We start from the raw sequence: 18,576 nt of genomic DNA on the forward strand, positions 1-18,576 counted from the left end.
CAACCACGGCCAGGTGAAACTCGTTCACCACACAGCACCTCCAATCAGGCAAAAGCCAACGCCGTACTGTACCTGTCCTTGGAGTGTTTGATGCGGCAGTGCAGTGGGAGCTTTATTCTATTTTACCCCGTTTTTTTACATTTATTTGTTGAGGGAGATTAGCTCTGTATATGACCCCGTGCTGTAACTCCCCCAGGAGTGTTTGATGGGGACAGAGAAGAGGGAGCTTTTCTCCATATCTAACTCGTTTTATTTTTATTTTTTATAAGGTGGTATTTATACCCCAGGCCCCTTTGTATTATTTTTGTTGAGAATGCCTTTATTCACCAGGTCACCTTTAAATACATTTTATAATAACTTGATCAAAAACAGCTAAATGAACCAAAACCTCAAATTAAAATGTCATTTTCGGCATCAATGATACACTCCAGCCCCTGCAGTGCCCACGGTTGCGAAGGCCTCAAGCATACTGGCGGACACTGCATGCTCCTTCTCCAAGTACACCTGAACGGTAACATAACCTCGGAAGGGTGACAGGCAATCAGGGCGGACGGACCCCGACAGCTCTTGGCCTGGAACTGTGAATTGCCACCTTTGCCAGGCCCAGGAGCAGCCCGACGAGGGGATCGTCATGGCAGACCATGCCACACCACCCTGGGTGCACAAAGGCCAGCAGCGCCAGGTGAACTGCAAACAAAACTGGAAGAGCAGCCCCTTTAAATATGTAAACAGGGGACGCAAATTCACACATATATACATGGAACATGGACTCGTCCAAGCCACAGAAGTTATAGCCAGACTGGGAGTCCGTGAACCTGCTTAAAAGTCTATTGCACGGGACTACCCTATGCAGCACCTTACACCCCAGCTCCCTGATGTAAAGTGGGGAGGACTCCCATGTAGAGAGACCGGCACCGGGGATTCCCCTCACTGCCAGACGGTAACACAAACTGCCAGGGCATGTCTGGAAAGCTGACGAGGGTGAGGAAGTGGCGAGTGTGCAGGAGCATCCCGTGCTGGAAACCCCTCCACGGCGTTTGGAATGGCATGGAGGGTATTTACGAGAGGCGGCTCGGGTTGTGTGCGACCAAATCCCGAGGAGGGTTTCAAGGCCTGGGTCCGATGAGCAGTTTCGGCCGAGCATTGGTCAGCTCGGCCAGGACTACTTCACACTCCTGAGCTCCATCATCACCCGCAATGAGAAGCGTCCCGGAGGTTTCGGCTGCTCCTACACCCGTCGGTGCGTCCCCTGTACAACAAATCCATAATTCCTGTGCCATCAGCCAATCTCATACAGACCACATCGACCGGGTAAATGTGGTTCGTTATTGTGGTCCAAAAAGTGTGGAATTGAAAGGCGTTAATTTGAACTGTTTGTGCAGTGACTGTAATTAATGTCAATCTCCTTGGACCCTAATTGCGTCACTGGAGGTTGTTCCTCTTCTATTAATAAGGGACTCCTTTAAGTGTCTTATCCCGCTGTGTCAGCTGGAGTATCACCCCCGGCACTAACAGGGATCAAAGGCTCCAGTGAGAGGGAGAGGATAGATCAGAACCTGAGAGCAATAGATTGTAATGTAACAATAATGGGTCCGAATTTGAGAACAATAGATTGGAATGTTCCAACAATAGGTCAGAATCTGAAAGCAATAGATTTGGATGTTGCAACAATTGCCATGCGTTTATCCGATTGGTTTGGCAAGCTAACTGCAGATTATGATTGGATAACACTAGATTGGCGGATCATTTGTGCCCTTCAAATGATTCAACGTATTTACTATCCCATCCTGGCTATTGTTGGTATCCCAGGTAAGTCTCTCTGTCCAGTTATTAATTCTATAAATCGTGCTTCGCTGTATTACTGCTCTTGTCATTTACTCTGCTATCATTGCTGCTGTTGGCATTCCTGGTCACTCTCTATCTCCAGCTATTAACTCTCTTAGCCATTGCTAACTGCATTATTGTTCTTTTACTTTACTGTCTCAACTTTGCTACTGTTGGTGCACCTGGAAAATTTCTCTATCCGGCTAATATGTGTGCAAAGCACAATTAATTGCATGGTTGTCCTTGTTATTTAAGTTATGGAAATTGGAGCCATTGTTTGCCACACCCAGCACAAACTCTGCTTTCTTTCCAATGAATTCACGAATATATGAGCCTGAAACAGGGTCTTCAATTTCTGAATGCTTCATTGACCTTGAGCTGAGTTCCAATACCGTATCCTGTCCATCACCAATCCTGTCGACAACCACACCCGTAATATCCTCTGTCTTAGGCCATCTGCTCCTTAAACAACTGTCTATCTCTTTGTTAACTCCAGAGTCGAATATCCCAATGCTACCCTGACAATCCTCTCAGTTACAAACCTGCATAAACCATAGCCCATATAATTATATGCTGTCATATCCTAAGATGGCAAATGGAGTTTAATGCGGAAAAGTGTGAGGTGATTCACTTTGGAAGGAGTAACAGGAATGCAGAGTACTGGGCTAATGGGAAGATTCTTGGTAGTGTAGATGAACAGAGAGATCTTGGTGTCCAGGTGCATAAATCCCTGAAGGTTGCTAACCAGGTTAATAGGGCTGTTCAGAAGGCATATGGTGTGTTAGCTTTTATTAGTAGGGTGTCGAGTTTCGGAGCCACGAGGTCATGCTGCAGCTGTACAAAACTCTGATGAGACCGCACCTGGAGTATTGCGTGCAGTTCTGGTCACCGCATTATAGGAAGGATGTGGAAGCAATGGAAAGGGTGCAGAGGAGATTTACTAGGATGTTGCCTGGTATGGAGGGAAGGTCTTACGAGGAAAGGCTGAGGGACTTGAGGTTGTTTTCGTTGGAGAGAAGGAGGAGGAGAGGTGAATTAATAGAGACATATAAGATAATCAGAGGGTTCGATGGGGTGGATAGTGAGCGTCTTTTTCCTCGGATGGTGATGGCAAACACGAGGGGACATAGCTTCAAGTTGAGGGGTGATAGATATAGGACAGATGTGAGAGGTAGTTTCTTTACTCAGAGAGTAGTAAGGGCGTGGAACGCCCTACCTGCAGCAGTAGCAGATTCGCCAACTTTAAGGGCATTTAAGTGGTCATTGGATAGACATATGGATGAAAATGGAATAGTGTAGGTCAGATGGTTTCACAGGTCGGCGCAACATCGAGGGCCGAAGGGCCTGTACTGCACTGTAATGTTCTAATTCTAATTCTAATTCTAACTCACATCAAATCCTGATCACCAATCACCTCTGTGCTTACTGATCTACAATGGTTTCGGGTCTAGGAGCATCACGATTGTAGTAGTCGTATTCTTGTGTTCAGAGCCCTCCATGACCATTACTCCTCCAATTAGTCCCGTTCTGCTGTCCGATTCCCTTATTCAGGCAATTTGTTTCCCTTAGAGTATTTATCCAATTCACCTTTGAAAGTGTTTTGTTTCGCCCTCTCTCCCTCTCCGTGGCTGCAGTTCTGGGTTCCAATAAGCTACTTGTGCCAAGGATGTGTAGCCTAGAAGCCTAAACATGGTGAGGGCTGTTTGTGGCTGCTCTCCAGTGGTGCTCCATGCTGAGGAGAGTGTTCTGGTAGGATTGACACATGTCTTTCAATCTTGCTCTCTGCATGTCCACTGTCCACCCGTGTTAGTCACTCTCACCTGAACATGCATACAGCAACACAAGAAATCCCCCTCTCGTGTTATTTAAAAGGAACAGGCCACCAACTTACAGGTGAGGGCTTTTGACTTACTACTGCTATTGTAAAGTTAGTGGAGGTGCTACGGATGGTTTTATGGAAGTTGTGTTGTGAGCTGCTGCAGACATTAAGGGAGTTCAGAGGATTTGGTGACCCAACTCCGTACGAGGTATGGGAACTGTAGTTACACTGGCTCTGGGTATGTAACATGACCAACCAATGGAGCAGAGGCTGAAGAGTGGGAAAGCTCTGTAAAGAGGGAGGAGGAGGGGGTCTCTGCCCCACCCACCCAGGGTTTTCCAAGAGCATTTTTCATACCTGCACCTATCCGATGGGCAGTGTGTGAGGTAACTCTGATTCAATCAGGACGTGGTCACAAAACTGTGCCACCTCCTGCAACACGACCTGGAACCTCACACCAGGGTGAGGACGGAGCTTCCAGTGGCTGTTAATGTCACAGTTTCATTAACCATCTATGTATCTGGATCTTTCCAGGTAGGAGTGGCTGAGGTATTTAGAAGCAGGAAGTTCGGCCTTTCCACTCCATGCCTGTTCAGTTCAGAGCTATCCAGACAGTCCCAATCCCTGCTTGATTCTGGTTTATGTTGCCAAATCTCTGGAGTGGAGCTCAAATCTATTTGGACTCAGGGATGATTCCAGTATCCCTGCGAGTTCATTTCCTTCAAGTGCCCATCCAGTTTCCTCTTGAAATTATTGATTGTCTCCACATCCACACCCGTTTGTCTAGCAAGTTCCAGGTAATTACCACTTGCTTCTTAAAAATGTTCTTCCTCATATCCGCCCTGCAGTTCTTCCTCAAGACTTTCAATCTGCGCCCCTCGTCCTTCGTCCATTAATTATCGGTAAAAGCGTTTTTTTTGGTCTGTCTAACTTACCTAAGCCTGTCATAATCTTGTACACTTTTATCAAATCTTGCATCAGTCTTCTTTGGTCCAGGGAGAACAATCCCAGCGCTTCCAATCTAACCCTGTAACTAACCCCCAACCCCGCCCCATTCCTGGAATCATTCGGGCAAATTTGTTCTACACTCTCTCAAGGGCACTCGAATCCTTCCTGAAGTGTGGTGACCGGAACTGGACTCAAAACTCCAGCAGGGACCTAACCAGAGATTTCTAAAAGTTCCACATAACTTCGCTGCTTTTGTACTCTTTGCCTTAAGATCCCATATTCTTTAATAACCAATCTCTCAATACGTCTTGCCACCTTCCAAGATCGATGCTCAAGTAGTCTCAGGCCCCTCGGATTCTCGACACACTTTCAAACATTTTTCTTATTCGTTCATGGGATGTGGGCAACACAGGCCACGCCAGTATTTATTACCCATCCCTAATTGCCCTTGAACTGAGTGGCTTGCTAGGCCATTTCGTGGGCATGTAAGAGTCAACCACATTGCTGTCGATCTGGAGTCACCTGCAGGCCAGACCAGGTAAGAACAGCAGATTTCCATCCCGAAAGGACAACAATCGACAATGGTTTTAATTCCAGATTTATTAATTGAATTCAAATTCCACTTTCTTTCAGGTAGTGGGATTCAAACCCATGTCCCAAGCGAAATACCTGGGTCTCTGGTCCAGTGACAATACCATTACGCCACCGCCTCCCTGTGTAATTATCTGTTCTGAAGACCTGGGCAAGAGGCGTGCATTGTTCATTCAGTCCCACATCTCCACAGGTCAAAGGACATATTTAAATTTTCCCTCTTACTGAAATAATAGATCAGATGCACTTTTTGTCCCCAGAATAAAACACACCAATCAGGATTTCTGGACTAGCAACCTAATTATCTATTTAGTATAACCCAAACCGTAACCAAAACTAAAGTAATGCAAAGCCGTAAACTAGAAATATTAAAACTCTTTATTTATCCTAGCCCTCACACACACATTCACATACACAACCGGTTAACTGGGAAAACATTGATTTTTTTAACAGCTGTTACAAAAAATATAGAAGGAATAAAAATAAGTTAGACTGAAGAGAAAATGTGGAAGTCCTTGGATTTGGGGAGGTCTCCCAAAGTCGAATAGGTGACTGCCAATAGGAATCTTCCGAGAATAGTTCTTTGCAGAGGATGTTGATGATCAGTCTTGATAGGCTTTCAAGAGATGCAGTTCCAGAACGCTTGACGTAGGTCTGACATCAGGTGTGCAGCAACAAGTGCTTAACTTCTCACACAATTGATGCAAAGTTCCTTCAAAGATGCAGAATGTCTTCAAAGAGCGGTAATAGTTGGACTTGATACAGGATTTGTCTTTTCAAGAGAAAGATAAGCAGGGTCTTCTTCTGTTGTGCTGGCAAGTCAGGAAGCAAACTTCTTTCTGCCCTATGGCGAAAACCAACTGGCTTTTTAACAGTTCAAAGTGAAACAAATCAGTACAGCAGCAATCCTGTGACCGTTGTAAATCGTGGCCTGTCATTTCCTTGCAAACATCTTCCCCCTCAGGTTAGAACACCCCTGCTGTGTTTCCGTGAAATTACATGCTATCCAGTACTTGTTTACTAGCCAAAAACAGGAAAGTTCTGGTAACTTATTTTAAAAACAACCACAAAGTTGGAAACAAAGAAAATAGGAACAGGAGTAGGCCATTCGGCCTTTCCAGCCTGCTCCACCATTCATGATGATCATGCCTTGATCATCCAACTCAGTAGTCTGCTCCCGCTTTCGCCCCATCCCCTTTGATCCCTTTAGACCCAAGGGCTATATCTAACTCCTTCTTGAAAGCAAACAATGTTTTGGCCTCAACTGCTTTCTGTTGTAGTGAATTCCATAGGCTAACTACTCTCTGGGTGAAGAAAGTTCTCCTCATTTCAGTGCTCTAAGGTTTACCCCGTATAGATAGAATATGACCCTTGGTTCTGGACTCCCCCACCATCGGGAACCTCCGTACTACATCTACCTTGTCAAGCCCTGTTAGAATTTTGGAGGTTTCTATGAGCCCCACCCTGCTCACTCGTCTGAACTCCAGCGAATATAATTCTAATTGACTCAATCTCTACTCATACGTCAGTCCCGCCATCCCATGAATCAGTCCTGATTCAGCCTTTTCAGTTTTAAAATGTGGAATCTAAAGTTTTTCTTTTGAACGAAACTCTTGTTCCAATTAGATATTGTCTCTCCTAGTCCTGTAACAAAATGCATCACCTCACAGTTGCCAGTATTATATTCCACCTGCCACTTGTTGTCCATTTTGTTCGCCTATCTGTGTCCTGTTGAAGGCGGTTTCAGTCATCGTCACTGTTTGCCATTCTTCCAAGCTTGATATCATCACAAAATATTGAAATTCTACTCTGTATTCCAAGATACAAACCTACATAACAAACAAAGCAGTGGTCGCAGCACTAACACTTGTGAAAAGCCCACTGTCGAACATCCTCAAATCTGAAAAACAACCATTTATCACAATTCGCAGTTACCTGTCCTTAAGCCAATATTTGATCCAGTTGGACACTGACCCTCCAATTCCACTAGACTCAATTTTGTTATCCAACCTTTTATGGGGTCCTTTATCAAACGTTTTCTTAAAATCCATGCATTGAAAGTCATTTCATTCATCAGCCTTCTATTTTACTTCATGAAAATGTTCAGTGAGCTTAGTCATGCATGATCTGCATTTAACAAATACCTCTGACTATCCTTAATTAATCAAACCTCTCCAAGTGACTGCTCATTCCACCCTCCCCTCACCCCTCCCCCCACCCCCCACGCATTCCCCCCTGGCCCCAATGTTTGACACACCAAAGATGTTAAACTCATTGGCATTCAGTTGCGTTTTCTGTCAATTTATCTGGGAGATGATTGTGGCCATCTATGAGGTGAGGCGATTACATCAATTTCACAGTCAGCAGGGAGAAGCTGGATGAGAGTTCCCGTAGCTTTGTCGTGATAGCTGGATTCCTGATGGTGTAGGTGATTCTGGGCGCCTTCCGATCAACGGGGAGTGAAACAGGACCTGAAAGAACTCTCACTCCATTAATGTACGTTGGTGTGTGAGCATGCCAGTGTGTGAGCACATCCCGATTAGACCCCGCGACTGTGCCACATTGTTCTGGTGTCTGGGGCACCAACGATGGGCCTGGCCCAGGCCTGGTGTCGTACTAGCAGTGGCCTTCGCTCTCTGACAGGCCATAGCTACCACAGTTCACTTACCTGGTGTCTGGGGCTCCAGAGATGGACCTCCTAACAGCCCTGGAATAGTTGCAACAGGGGCCGCTGCTCCCCGACCCGATCAAGTGTTGTCACCACACTTACCTGGGGTATGGAGCTGCAGCACTCGTCTTTGTCCCAAATCTGGTGTGTTACTGGCAGTTCCACTGCTCCCGGTGGTGTTTCCATTTCTAATGAGCTACTGGCCCTCTGATTGTCCAGCAGCTTTGGCAAGCGGTATCCCGATCTTTAAAGGTATGGGGACCTTAGTATCGGGCAGTCAATTGCCCGAGCATCACTGAATTAGTGGGGGCTCCGGATTGCCTAGGCGAGGTTCCTCTCACCTTCGCCACCCCCACTCGGTCCACTAAATGTGGTTCCCTGTCCCCATTATAAATCCCTGTCACTGGTACAATAATTAGATCCATCACTGAATGCAGTAACGAACATAAAAAATTCACCACAATCTCTTTGAAACTGTTGTTTTTACTCCGAGGCTGATAAATTTCCTTGTTTGCATTTAACTTTGTGACGATTGAGATAATTTGTTTCATTGATTTTTCAGTGGACTCATTTCCAATTATTGTTTTGAAATAATTGAATTCCGTGTTGCCTGTCACAGGCGAGGGAATCTCTCTCTCAGTCCAACATTTAACTTTCTATACAAGAGAGCAAAGTGCTGCAGATGCTGGAAATCTGAAATAAAATAGAAAATGCTGCAGATATTCAGAGGGTTTGGCAGCATCTGTGGAGAGAGAAACAGAGTTAATGTTTGAGGTTAGTGACCCTTCATGAGAACTGGAAGAGATTAAAGATGGAATATTTTTTTTAACCTAGTCCGGGAAAGGAGATAAGGGGAGGATTATGATTAACATTCAGTTTAGCTATTTTTCTGTTATTTAATCTCTCCTGCCTACCACCCTATCACAGACCTTCCCATTTGTTCTTTCAGGTCCAATCATTTCAAAACATCACTGTATGCAAGATCACATTTGCAAATCTCAATACTTCTTCAATCCAACTGGTAACTTTGCTCCCATTCTGATGTCTAATTTCCCAGTTTATTTCCCTTCCTCACAGTTAACTTGCTGACGATTGGGATCCTGTCTCGGGGAAAGTGTGGTCTCTCCAAATGTGTCACTCGTTACCTGGTGGCCATGGCAGTGGCGGACCTAGTGGTTATTATCCTCGACCTGATATTGAGGCATATTCCTATTGTTTATCGTGAACAGTTTCAGTTCCTGCGGTATTCCATCCCTGTGTGTAAGATCCACGCCATCCTGCTTTATGCAGCCACAGACTGTTCTGTCTGGTTCACCGTCACTTTCACCTTTGATCGATTTGAGGCCATTTGCTGCCAGAAGCTGAAAAATTAATATTGCAGCAAGAAAACGGCGGCTGTGGTTCTGGGAACAGTGACTGTGCTGAGCTGTTTAAAGAACATCTTCTGGTATTTCATGTCAACAGGTTGGTATTGGCTGCTGAACCTCCCCTGGTTTTGTGTTGTGGAAGATCATATTCAAATATCTCTTGTCTGGGGAACAATCGAGTTCCTCCATCATATTCTAACTCCATGCGTTCCATTTGTGGTGATTCTGCTTCTCAATGCTTTCACCATCAGACACATTTTAGTGAGCAGCAGAGGACGCAGGAGACTCCGGGCTCACAGCAGTGGGGAGAGTTGCAGAGACCCAGAGATGGAGAGCCGAAGGAAATCCATCATTTTACTGTTAGTTATCTCGACAAATTTCATCCTGCTATGGGCATTGTTTATGGTGTATTCGGTATGGTGGCGGATGTGGTATTTGGGGTATGAATCTGTATTTCTACCTGGTTTTTTGCAGGAACTGGGCTTCATGTTGCAGCTCCTGAGTTGCTGCACAAACACTGCGATTTATGCCGTGACCCAGACTCAGTTCAGAGAGCAGTTGAAAAATGTGCTGCAATATCCCTTTACTCCAATTATTAAATTCATTCAAAGATGAGAGGAACTGAATCACTGACTATTTACAACAGCCGTGGAGGTGGGGGCGGGGCTATAATGTCGCTATGGTGACAGAGCGGGTCGAGACCGATCTCGGGAGCGCTGGAGCTTGGGCGGGGCCCGTCGCCAGGCAGCCAGAGCAGGCGCGGGGCCAGTCGCTATTGTCGGGCAGGGCGGGGCCTAACAGCATGGAGACAGAGCGGCTGCGGGTCCTGTCGATATTGTGCAGAGCAGGGGCCGGAGTCAGAGCGGGACGAGTCCTGTGGTGGCTCAGCGGGGTGCGAGTCCTGACGGTGTGATGATGGAGCGGGCGGGGTCCAGTCACGATACTGACTCAGCGTGGGGCGGGATTTTCGTTACTGTGACATTACGGGGCGTCAATTGTCGCTCTCGTGAGATCGGGGCGGGGTCTGTCGCAATGGTGGCAAAGCGACGGCGGGGCATGTTACGATGTTGACAAAGCGGGACCGGGCTTGCTGCCAAAATGACAGAGCGGGGTCAAGGACAGTCCTATTGTGACAGCGTACAGCCATGTTATGATGGTTAAAGAGCAGCAGCGGGGCCTGTCGCTATGATGACGTGCCGTATGACGGATCCTGTTCCTCATGATGACTGGAGAGCGATGCAGAGCATATTCCCCAGCGTGGCGGAGGAGTGGCGTCAAAGCGAGTTCCGATGGTGGGGGGGGGTGGGTGGGAGTGGTGGTGGGCAGAGCCTGTATTCATGGTTTGGGGCCTGGGGGCGAGGCCTGCTACAACGGTGACGGGGGAGTTGCATCCAGAATTCTCCAAAATCAATGATAATCTTCATAATTCTGAGAATCGTTAATAATTCTTTATAACCATTGATACTCCTTTCAAACACTTTACACCCATTCATTATCCTCTATAATACTTCATGACCACTTATGATGCATTATAATACTTTCCAGCCCTTTAACGCCCATCGTTATCCTCCATATCCCTTTTTAACTGTTTATAATTCCTTACAATTATTTATAAAGCTTTATAATCCTTTATGATAGAGTACAGAAATTTATAATGTTTCAGAATCCTCCATAATGCTTTTTAACTGTTTATAATTCTGTATAATAATTTATAAACTTTATAATTGTTTATGATTTCGCACAACCCTGTGCAATGCTTTGAAAAAAATATCTTTTATCACTCTTTATAACCCTTTATTATCATTTATGAAGCGTTATGCTATATTAATAACACCGAAACATCTCATACATTCACTGCCATGGAAAGGCAGCATTTAAAATGACCACCGTGGATTGCTCTCATTGTTAGATCACTTAAAATGGCCGCAGTGCTTGTCACTTTAAATGGCCGCAGTGCATGCCACTTCAATGTGCCACACAACATGTAACATGATTTTCAGAAGGCTTCTGATAAGGCTTCACCGAAGGGTTTGGTGTGCAAAATTAAAGTACATAGGATTGGAGGTAATATACTGGCATGTATTGAGAAATGGCTGACAGACATGAAACAGAGTGCAGAAATAAACGGGTCTTTTACACGGCGGCAGGCAGTGACTGGTGGGGTACTGCAGGGAGCAGTAATGAGTCCCAGCTATTCGCAAAATATATTAATGACTTAGGTAAGGGAACTAAATGTAATATTTCCAAGTTTGCAGAAGACACAAAGCTGGGGGTGGTGGTGGTGATGTGAGATGTGAGGAGGATACAGAGAGGGTCCAATGTGATTTGGACAAGTTGGGCAAATGCACGGCAAATGCAGTACAACGTTTATAAATGTGACGTTATCCACTTTGATTGTAAAAGGAGAAAATGAAGATTGTGAAGTGGGAGGTGCAACGAGATCTGGATGTCTTTGTACACTATTCATTGAAAGCAAGCATACAGGTGCAGCAATCAAATAGGAAAGCGAATGGTTTGTTGGCCTTCATTGCAAGAGGATTTGAAGACAGGAGCAAGGATGTCTTACTGCATTTATACAGCGCCTTGTTGAGACCATAGCTGGAGAATTGGATACAGTTTTGTGTTCATTTTCTGAGGAAGAATGTTATTTGTAGAGAGGGAGTGCAAAGAAAATTTGCTCGGCCGTTTCTTGGTCCAACAGTTGAGAAGAATGAGAGGGGTCTCAGAGAAACCTATAAAATTCTAACAGGCCTAGACAGAAGAGATGCAAGGAGGATGTTCCGTATAGCTGGACAGTCCAGAACCATGGGTCACTGTCTCAGGATATGGGATCATGCAATTTATAACGCAAATGAGGAGAAATGTCTTCACTCAGAGGGTGGTGAACCAACAAAATAGTCTACTGCAGAAGGCAGTGGAAGCCAAGTCATTAAATATATTCAAGAAAGAGATATATATATACTTAAAATGACCACAATTCACGTCACTTAAAATGACCACAGTGCCTGTCACTTAAAATGGCCGAAATGAATGTTACTTCAAATGGTCACACTGCATATCAATTGCAATGTCCACATGGCATGCCATATATAATGGCCGAACCTCTTGGCACTTAAAATGGCTACAATACACGTTCCTTCAAATCGGCACACGGATGTCAATTAAAATAGCAGCATTGCATGTCAGTCAAAACGACTGCAATGTATATCGCTTAAGATGGCGACCGCGTCTGTCACATAAAATGGTGGCATGGCGTGTCACATAAAATCTTGGTAGTGCATGTCACTGTAAATCTGTAAATAGCCGCACTGCATAGCACTTAAAATGCAGTCATAGCATGCTATTTAAAATAGCCACACGGCATGGCACTTAAAATGGTAGCACTAAACGTCTCTTAAAATGGCCGCAGTGCATTTCATTGAAAATGACAGCTGTGTATGTCACTTGAAATGGCCGCAGTCCATGTCATATAAAATGGACACAGTTCAAGTCTCTTTAACTGGTCGCAGTATACATCACTTAAAATAGCCACATGGTATGGCTCTTAAAATGGCCGAAGAACATATCAATTAAAGTGGTCGCTCTGTAGTCAATCAAATTACATTGCATACCGCTTAAAAGGGTCATGGAGCATATCACATAAAATAACTGCAGTGCATATCACTTAAAATGTCGGCAGTGCATGTCAATTAAAACGGCTACACTGCATGTCAGCTTGACTGGCCGCACTGCATTTCACTTAAAATGGCCTCATGTTAATTTACTTAAAATGGTCTCAAGGCCTGTCATTTGAAATGGCCAAATGGCATGCTACTTGTAATGGTTATAGTAGATATCACATAAATTAGCGACAATGAATGTAATTGATGCACTGTCTATCACTTAAAATGTTCACAGCGCATGTCACTTCAAACGGTCACATGGCATATCACTTAAAATGGTTTTAGTGCATGAAATTTCAAATGGCTACATGGCTAAGTGGATTCTAAAAGTCCACAGTTCAAGTTGGCAGCGGACGTAAAAGAATGCAGTTGACCGCACGAGCACCAAGTCATGGCGCTGCCACAATTGCAAATGTAGTGTCTCATTTTCGTTGGGATGGAGAGAGTAAGGTCTAACAATGTCATGAACGGTATCAGGTGATGAATGGAAAGGAGTTGGCGCCATATTTCAAGGGCCTTCCGCTCTGCATCAGTTGCAATGCTGCATTTTTAGACTTCTCTGTGGAGATTTATATAGCAGATTAAAAACAACCGTCAACAGGTGCATCCCTGCTGCCAACCATGTAGTCAGATGTGCCATCCCAGGTAGACCCACAGTTCAGCGATGCCTCCCTTTTCATTCTGCTCCAGACTGTGTGGACAAGGCAGGAGGTTTTTTTTCCCAGCGAGAAAGCCTGGATGATGTTTGCAGAGGAGGTAAGCTCCCAGGGGATCACCCATCGTGACTGGAACCAGAGAATGAACGATCACATTTGCTCAGCAAAGGTAAGTGACATTTTTCTGGGGGGGCCCATCTGACCCGGGTTGCCCACATAAAATGGCACGTAGATGCCACTCCCATGTCAAACACAGGGACGTTGGGTGGGTATGATTGATGCCACATGGGAGTCTACACGTGTGAAAGACTCAATCCCTCATATGCACCCCAGAGCACTGCATCTACATGACAGGCTGAGTCAGTCTGACACGCTGACTGGAACGCACCTTTCGTTGTAGCGCTCCTATTGTGCCCAGCGTCATGTAGTTATATGCAAATTTTAACATCTACATCCTTGCTGTTCCATGGAAAGAGAGTGCACAAAGTGAGGGTGTCGTCCACGACTGGAGGACAGGGAACGGGCATTTATCCACTGACCCAAGCTGAAGAACAGGTCCTCGAAATTCGTGGAGGGCATGCAGGATGGACCATGTCAGTAGTGTTGCTTAGCTTCTATAGCATTAATGATCTTTAGAACATTACAGCGCAGTACAGGCCCTTCGGCCCTCGATGTTGCGCCGACCTGTGAAACCATCTGACCTACACTATTCCATTTTCATCCATATGTCTATCCAATGACGACTTAAATGCCCTTAAAGTTGGAGAGTCTACTACTGTTGCAGGCAGGGCGTTCCACGCCCCTACTACTCTCTGAGTAAAGAAACTACCTCTGACATCTGTCCTATATCTATCACCCCTCAACTTAAAGCTATGTCCCCTCGTGTTTGCCATCACCATCCGAGGAAAAAGACTCTCACTATCCACCCTATCCAACCATCTGATTATCTTCTCTGTCTCTATTAAGTCACCTCTCCTCCTCCTTCTCTCCAACGAAAACAACCTCAAGTCCCTCAGCCTTTCCTCGTAAGACCTTCTCTCCATACCAGACAACATCCTAGTAAATCTCCTCTGCACCCTTTCCATAGCTTCCACATCCTTCCAATAATGCGGTGACCAGAACTGCACGCAATACTCCAGGTGCGGTCTCATCAGAGTTTTGTACAGCTGCAGCATGACCTCGTGGCTCCGAAACTCGATCCCCCTACTAATAAAAGCTAACACACCATATGCCTTCTTAACAGCCCTATTAACCTGGGTAGCAATCTTCAGGGATTTATGCACCTGGACACCAAGATCTCTCTGTTCATCTACGCTACCAAGAATCTTCCCATGAGCCCAGTACTCTGCATTCCTGTTACTCCTTCCAAAGCGAATCAACTCACACTTTTCAGCATTAAACTCCATTTGCCATCTCTCAGCCCAGCTCTGCAGCCTATCTATGTCCCTCTGTACCCTACAACATCCTTCGGCACTCTCCACAACACCACCGGCCTTAGTGTCATCCGCAAATTTACTAACCCACCCTTCTACACCCTCTTCCAGGTCACTTATAAAAATGACAAACAGCAGTGGCCCCAAATCAGATCCTTGCGGTACACCACTAGTAACTAAACACCAGGATGAACATTTTCCATCAGCCACCACCCTCTGTCTTCTTTCAGCTAGCCAATTTCTGATCCAAAGCACTAAATCACCTTCAACCCCATACTTCGGTATTTTCTGCAATAGCCTACCGTGGTGAACCTTATCAAACGCCTTCTTTTCAAGATGATTATAAATCCTGTCTCTTATAACCTTTTCCAACATTTTACCCACAACCGAAGTAAGGCTCACAGGTCTATAATTACCAGGGCTGTCTCTACTCCCCTTCTTGAACAAGGGGACAACGTTTGCTATCCTCCAGTCTTCCGGCACTATTCCTGTCGACAATGACGACATAAAGAACAAGGACAAAGGCTCTGCAATCTCCTCCCTAGCTTCCCGGAGAATCCTAGGATATATCCCATCTGGCCCAGGGGACTTATCTATTTTCACACTTTCCAAAATTGCTAACAGCTCCTCCTTGTGAATCTCAATCCCATCTAGCCAAGTAGCCTGAATCTCAGTATTCTCCTCGACAACATTTTCTTTCTCTACTGTAAATACTGACGCAAAATATTCATTTAACACTTCCCCTGCCTCCTCTGATTCCACAGACAACTTCCCACTGCTATCCTTGATTGGCCCTAATCTAAGTCTAGTCATTCTTTTATTCCTGATATACCTATAGAAATCCTTATGGTTTTCCCTGATCCTATCCGCCAATGACTTCTCGTGTCCTCTCCTTGCTCTTCTTAGCTCTCCCTTTAGATCCTTCCTGGCTAGCTGGTAACTCTCAAGCGCCCTAACTGAGCCTTCACGTCTCATCCTAGCATAAGCCTTCTTCTTCCTCTTGACAAGCACTTCAACTTCTTTAGTAAACCACGGCTCCCTCGCTCGACAACTTCCTCCCTGCCTCACAGGTACATACTTATCAAGGACACGCACTAGCTGCTCCTTGAATAAGCTCCACATTTCGATTGTTCCCATCCCCTGCAGTTTCCTTCCCCATCCTACGTATCCTAAATCTTGCCAAATCGCATCACAATTTCCTTTCCCCTAGCTATAATTCTTGCCCTGCGGTATATACCTGTCCCTGCCCATCGCTAAGGTAAACCTAACCGAATTGTGGTCACTATCACCAAAGTGCTCACCTACATCTAAATCTAACACCTGGCCGGGTTCATTACCCAGTACCAAATCCAATGTGGCATCGCCCCTGGTTGGCCTGTCTACATACTGTGTCAGACAACCCTCCTGCACACGCTGGACAAAAAACTGACCCATCTAAAGTACTCGAACTATAGTATTTCCAGTCGATATTTGGAAAGTTAAAGTCCCCCATAACAACTACCCTGTTACTCTCGCCCCTGTCGAGAATCATCTTCGCTATCCTTTCCTCTACATCTCTGGAACTATTTGGAGGTCTATAAAAGACTCCCAACAGGGTGACCTCACCTCTCCTGTTTCTAACCTCGGCCCATACTACCTTTACCAAACGCAAAGATGATTCGAAACATTTCCTTTGTTGACATAACTCTGTAATTTTACTGATATGTATACCAGTGAATCTAAAACTGTACTCTTCACATTGTTTCCTTCAGGGCGACACTATGAGGAGGCCCCAGAAGGTACCTCTGGGGAGGAGATGCCCTCATAGGAATCAGCTTCCCATGACACTCCCACAGCTTCCACCAGCGCAGAGACACTCACCTCGGTGGGCATGCACTCGGCTCTAGAGTCAGGGTCACAAGCCTGTGAGCGCACCACGCATGCAACCGAGAAGCTAGCTGAGGCTGAGACAGCCTTTGATAGTTGTAGGACTGTGGCAGCCATGCACATGCTGAGCCCGAGGTTGATGATGACCCTCTGTGTCGACAGCACAGGGCATGGTGGAGTTTCAGCTAGAGGGATAGCAACATCTGGTGGAAATGCCTTAGACCATGCGCAGCCATGAGCGTACTATTGGTGAGTGCGTCAAGGCCAGGACAGCTGCCATGACCTGCGCAAATCAGCAGTGGCTTAGCGAGAGAGGGACCAGGTGCCTGGACATAATCTCTGCCCCTGGTCCTTTTCAGGACAGCAGTGAAGTAACCACGAGCCTTCAAAGGGAGGAGGAGAGCCCGTTGTGGTTACATGGGGCACCTCTCAGGGCGGTTCTAATGTGGGCACCGGTCCCTCAGCCTCATAGCTAGTGAGTGCAGCTTCAGCCGCCTCGACGTGTGAGGAGACACCTGTGCTGGTGCAGGGGGCAGTCAGGCAGCCAAGCCCCTCCAGGCCTCGTGCAACTGCCCAAGTCAAGCAAAGCCAAAGGGAAATTTGATCAGCTGCCTGCCTTCAGTCAAGCTGCTAGCGTACAGGATGCACAGATGAATACCACCCACAAGCACCTAAAAATACATGACATTTATGGGTTATCACGGGTGCAACGTCTATGTTTAACTCATCATTAAATGTGTTTCTGTAACAGCTGTCTCCTTATTACTGTGTTAATGACGGATGACAGCATGTGCCGACTCATCTCCTCCCATGACATAATTTCCCTGGAGCAATGCCAATGTATGGAACAATATCATCGCTGTGCCAGTATGCATGATGAACACACTGCACGGGTGTAGTGACATGGGCAACGGCTCAGTCCTCTGCTGCCAGTAATAGTGCTGTTACAGATATCACAGATACAGCAGACTGTTTACCAGATGCTTCACAGTGATGTGTGAGATGGGGAGCATCTGCACACCTTATGGATTGTGGAAGCGTTCTTTGCTCGCCCGGTCTGTAATGCTTCCATTATCATAGACCTCCTAAATGAATATGCTGATGCACCTCCTCTGTGTCCTCATCATGTGAGCATGACTCCTTCTCGTGACTCTAATTTTCCTGCATGACCTCTCCCCTCTGGATTGAAAAGTAGTGAGTAGCACATCACACAGCAACGATGCGTGCTACCCTTTCTATTGAGTATCTATTGAGGCCCCATATAGCATGTGTAGGCAGCAGAAACACATCTTGAGCAGGACATTGGCCTTCTCGATGGTAGCTCGTGTCGAGCCCTGGCAGACGTTAGTATGTCTCCTCTGCATCGCTGGCGGTGTTTCTCACTGGTTTGAGGAGCTATGTCTGCAAGGGGTCGCCCTGCTCCCCAAGCCGCCACCCCCGGTCTTGAGATGGTGCAGTGAAAGCCGTGGCACCTGGGCACGACGCAACACGAATGAATCATGGCAGCTGTCTGGAAAGCGGTCACACATTTACATCAAGCGTTTACTCTGGTCACATACTAGCTGCATGTTAAGTGAGTATCTGCCCATTCCGTTCAGAAAAGTGCCTGATTGTCCGACTCGAGCCTCGATGGCCACAGGTGTGCAGTCAGTGAACTCTTGCACCTTGGGGAGTCGCACGATGGCCCCAAATCTGACAGCCCCTTGGACCTGAATCTCAGGGTCTGTACTGAAGCACAGCAG

General features: G+C 46.0%; 1 pseudogene; it reads left to right on the top strand.

Moving 5' to 3' along the window:
* The first annotated feature begins 1,760 nt into the window (after nt 1-1,760).
* LOC137359120 (probable G-protein coupled receptor 139) lies at nt 1,761-9,832 on the top strand (annotated as a pseudogene).
* The last annotated feature ends 8,744 nt before the right edge of the window (nt 9,833-18,576 follow it).

This window comes from Heterodontus francisci, unplaced genomic scaffold, assembly GCF_036365525.1.
Source record: "Heterodontus francisci isolate sHetFra1 unplaced genomic scaffold, sHetFra1.hap1 HAP1_SCAFFOLD_64, whole genome shotgun sequence".
In the NCBI taxonomy this organism is placed as follows: Eukaryota; Metazoa; Chordata; class Chondrichthyes; order Heterodontiformes; family Heterodontidae; genus Heterodontus; species Heterodontus francisci.